The sequence below is a fragment of the Phacochoerus africanus genome, chromosome 10, assembly GCF_016906955.1.
Source record: "Phacochoerus africanus isolate WHEZ1 chromosome 10, ROS_Pafr_v1, whole genome shotgun sequence".
Taxonomy (NCBI): Eukaryota; Metazoa; Chordata; class Mammalia; order Artiodactyla; family Suidae; genus Phacochoerus; species Phacochoerus africanus.
Window position 1 is genome coordinate 35,747,289 of NC_062553.1, and position 5,017 is coordinate 35,752,305.

Here is a 5,017-nt window from a genome sequence, read left to right on the forward strand (position 1 = left end):
CATCTTGACTCATGATTCCTCACACAGGGAAAGTGAAAGCTTGTGAGTACCCAGGTTCCCAGCCATGTGAGATGCTGCCCAAGAAGCCCATTTCTTTTTCACCCCATCCAAAGTACTGAGTTGTAAACTGCACAACTTGGGAGAGGGAAGATGCTGGGAGACTGGCAGAAGTCTAGAGGGCATTAAAGGAATGTGAATCTGGATCCTGCTAATTGCAAGAAGCCTGGCCAGGAGCCACTGGGGAAGCCTCACCTGTGGATCTTCCCAAACTGGCCCATGAGAACCCCCTAGTGCTCTTTGCAACTCACCCCCATACACCCTGAACTGGCCAGCTCCCTGTGCACACTCCTGATGTTGGCAAGAATAAGCTTTAGCAGATGGTTAGTGAGCACTGCAGAAAATCAGCAGGCCAAAAATCAACCACAAATTTGAGCTTTAGCAGCACCACTAGGAAAGTAAAAGGGAGGCTGTCAGCAACCTGCCTGGTGTGTTGCAGGATGGAAAGAAGGCATACTGGCTTAAGTATTCTGCCAAGTGGAAGCAAAAAGGGTGACCGAGGTGTAGTCACCAAAGGACTGAGAAAGCCTCAGAATCCCTAGCAGAGCAGTGGGAAGATATTTATTTCCTAAAGTCAGTCAGTAAAGACTGAAGAAAGTGTCTGCTACTTCCAATGGAAAGAAAGCAACTGCAAAAAACTTCAAGAAGCAAAAAAAAAAAAAAATCATGGAAACCTGACACCTCAATAATCTCTTAGTAACCAATCTCTAAAACATCCTTGATAAAGAATTCAAAATAGCTGAGTTTTTTCCTTGTGATGAGAACTTGTAAGATCTACTCGTTTAGCAATCTTAAATATACAATATTAAACTCACCAAGCTGTCCCATCACATCCCACTAGTTATTTTATAACTAGAAGAGTGTTTTTTACGTTTCCTGTCCCTGCCCACCCACATAGTCAGAAGGGCATTGCCAGTTGCTGACCCACCATGCCACCCGCTTCCAGCTGCGCCAGGAAGGCAAGGACATGGTTTTCCTCCTCCCGGTGGCATGGGTCCTGGCCCACTTCAACCAGGGAGCAAAGGCGTGCTTCGACAGGGCGCAGAGATGGCACGGGGCGCGGGTAAGGACGCTGCCCCTGCCTTTTCACCTCCCCTACACAACCCCCACCGCCTCACCGCCCCGGGCACCCCCGCAAGCCCCTAAACCCGCTCCTGGGCAGCAGCGCAGGCGCGGAGGCGCCCCTCCTCCCCCAAGCCCTGCGAGGAGCAAACCCAAACTTTAGCCCGGGTGGGCTGCATCCTGAGCAAGAGCCCAGTGCCTCGGACAATACGGAGCCCGGCCTTTTAGAGGCCGAGGGGACCAAAGTCGCGCCGACCTTAGGTCCTCGAAGAGAACGCCCAAGTACCACTGTGCATCCTGCAAGAAAGCGATTGTTCCTGATAACTTACACAGCGAAGACGTGCTTCGCCTTTGGCAGCAGGACCTCCAAAAGTTTGCGCCTCCTCCTCGGAAAGCTCGAGGCACCACCTCTCTGCGCCTGAGCGAGAAGTTGCGAGGCCCACCTGTGCGAAGCCCTTCGTGCGGAGCCGAGGACCACGCGCGCCGTCACACCCGCTTCAGCTTGGGCGGGGATCGGTGCCGCCCCCTCTGCCACTACTGCTGCTCTGACGCCAGCTCGCCCTGAGCGCCCCGGCACAGGCCGCCTGGCCGATGTGGCCAGTTTCGGGGCGCCATAGCGCAACCCCACCAGGTTATCTCGCAGGCCCAGCGGCCCCAGCCCCTCACCTCGTGCGCAGGAGACCTGAGGCCCCGCCTCCCTTGTTACAGTCTTGGGCAGGTGTTTTCTCCTTTTGTAATGAGAAAGAAGAACGCGGACTTTAAGGAGGCCAACAACAAGGAAAACAATTTTCTTCACCTCAGGGGTCAAAGAAAACTTGTAAAACAACAGCGCGAAGACGAGAACAAAAACACCATGCACAAGCTGCACAGTGGATATATCCACGGAGGTGAAATTCATTGGTGTTGAACCCCACTTTTTCAGGGAAGGACAGGTTCCGGAGGTCAGAGGTCAAAAGGAGCCCCACCCCCCACCCCCGCCGCACTTCCTGCGTAGACCCTCTACATGGATTGGTGCTCTGGAGTTTTCTTTAGGTTCGGGGAAGTACTGGGGACGAAGGCGGCAAACCACTACAGATGGAGCTCAGTGTCTGGCTGGTGCATCAGCGGATGGGTGAATTTGTCAGCCTGACTGAAGATCATCATTTATGGTCTAGCACTGTCATGGTGTAGAGTAGTGGAGGGGGAGGCCAAGAAGGCATCTGGCACCAGGATCTGGATTTTTGGACTTTAGACCGGAACGTTCTTTCCATGAAGCTGTTTAACTGCATGAGCCTCTCCATATATAGTGCATGGGGGTCTTGCTCTTAGTCATGAGAGAATTCTATCATAAACATAGCAGGAGGGGATATATCCAACTCCAAACCATTATCCCGTGGCTAGGGTGGGACCCTGTTGCTGTGGCAACCCAAGCACACTGGCTGATAGGCCTCTTGTAGTCCACTGCAAACACTTGCTGGTGCTTCTTTTAGCTGTTATTAAGTCCAGCTGGCACACGTTGTTGGCCCTTCTACTGCTTCTCCTCACCGTCTAGGAAAAGCTGGTTTATGATCTTGTTCCTTTCAGGGAAGATGAAGCTCTCCATGGTTAGATACTTGAACTTGAGTTCCCAGGCCTCCTCATTCTGTGCCTTCTCCAGGTCCTGCAGCCTGTGGATATACTCTTCAGGCTGATCCTGGATCTCTGCCTTCACTGCCTGGTGCTTGGTATGGAGCCTCCTGAGTTTCTTGGTTTTTACTTCCACGTCCTGTTGCAGAGATGCGTAGGTGCGCCAGAACTGCATGGTCTCCTCATCTCAGATCATCACTTCCTGCTGCATTTCCTGCTTATGACATTTCTGCTTGGCCAGCTCTTCATCCTTCAGTTTCAGTATCTTCTGCTGCTTCTTGGTGTGATCCATGAAGTTCCGGTCCCAAAGGAGCAGCTTACTTTCTCTGGCTTTGTACTTGGCTGCAAGCAGATTTGTATCCTGCTGCTCCTGCTATAGAACTTCCAACATCTCCTGCTTCATCCTCAACAGCTTCTGCCTCTCCTTGCTCACCAGGCTGCAGCCATCCTGGATTGTCGCCTTCTCTTCCTTGAGCCATTACTTCTGCACCTGAAGGTAATTATCCATGTTTTTCTCCAAAGCCGGCTTTAGGCAGCTGCGGCAGGTGGTTGTTGTTGTTGTTAATTGTTGTTATGTCATCTTTGGCCTCCCAGGCTTTGATCATTTACCCTTCATAGTACTGCACCAGGGTTGACATGCTACTTTTTATGTACTGTTCTTTATGCTGCTGTTTTTTGTGCTATTTTTTTTTATGCTGTTGGGAGCCACTTTTGCAGCATCTCCTTCTTCTCTGGATGAGATGTCAGGTGGGTAATCTTTTGTATTTATTTCAGCAGTGTGTCCTTAGGGTCCTCATGTCTCAGGACTTGTTCGTGATGTTTTTGGCTCAATTGGCAAAGTATAGGTTGGAGAGGTTCTCAGTGTAACTAGTGAGACTCTGGCCCCAGTGTGACCACTGTAATGATCTTGTCATTGCCCCCAAGACAGACGCTGAGCAGCTAGGTCAGCTCAAGGCCCTGGTAGGGGATGTGAGCGCTCCTTATACCTACCAGAACAGTGATCACATTGCCCAGGGTAGACAGAGGGAAGTCGATTTTTGGAGGCTTCTTTGGCGTTTTTCTACCACCACCTCTGCTTCTGCCATCGCCACTACCCATGGACAATATGGCTGTTCCTTCAGCTGCATAGGGCACAGAAAAGATCTGCTTTGTTCTGTCTTTTATTACCAGCCAGTTGCATGAGGTTGAGCTTGTCCAAAGAGATGTGGTCCTGGCCATTATAGCTACACTCACTGTACTTCACCGTAATGAGGAAGGAGAAGTGGGAGCAAGAGCTGAATTCACATGTGTGATGCCCATGACTTGAGCTCATTTAAAGAAGTAATGGCTAATAACCTCCCAAATTTGGGGAGAGTTTTATACATCCAGTATCTTGATGCTCATAGGTCTCCAAACACATCCAATGAGACCTTTTCCAGGGCACTTTGTAGTACAACTATGAGAATCAAATTTGATTCTTAAAAGCAGCAGAAAGAAAGAAACACATAACTTACAAAGGAGCCCACATAATGCTATCAGCAACTTTTTAGCAGAAAACATTCAGGCCAGGAGAAAATAGGATGATATATTCAACGTGCTGAAAAAAACAAACAGAAAAATCTGCCAACCAAGAATGCTTATTCCAATAAAGTTGACCTTTATAAATGAAGAAGAGATAAAGACTTTTCCCAGACAAACAAAAGCTGGGGAATTTCATCACCACTAGACTTGCCTTATAGAAAAGGCTGAAAGGAGTTCTTAAAGCTGAAATAAAAAGATACAGATCAGCAACATGAAAACATATGAGAATATACAAGGCACTAGTAACAGTGATTACTCTTTCTCATAGGAATCAACTGAGTTGTTTGGGCAACTTTTTTTGTTCTTTGTTAGCAGTATTAACCTCATGCTGTAATCTGAAAGTTTCTGTCCCTCCAAAATTCAGATGTTGAAATCCTAACCCCTGGGTGGTGGTATTAGGAGGTGATTAGGCTGTGAGTGTGGATCCCTCAATAATGAGATTAGTGCCTTTGTAAAAGAAGCCCAGAAAGCTCTATCATCTCTTCCACCATGTGAGGACATAGCAAGTAAGTGGCCATCTATGAACTAGGGTGGGAGCTTTCATCAGGCAGTGAATATGCTAGTGCGTTGATCTTAGATTTCCCACCTAGCCTATGGTATTTTATTTATAAGCCACCTAGCCTATGGCATTCTGTCATAGAAGCCCAAACAGACCAATATAACATGATCTGTTCCATTCATGGGCAGTGACATGCAGTGCTGTGAAGAACATAGAAACAAGTAAGATAGCTTA

At 48.6% G+C, this 5,017-nt stretch overlaps 1 pseudogene; it reads right to left on the minus strand.

The window, feature by feature from the left end:
• Nucleotides 1–2,258: 2,258 nt before the first annotated feature.
• LOC125137384 (kinesin-like protein KIF3C) lies at nucleotides 2,259–4,036 on the minus strand (annotated as a pseudogene).
• Nucleotides 4,037–5,017: the final 981 nt, after the last annotated feature.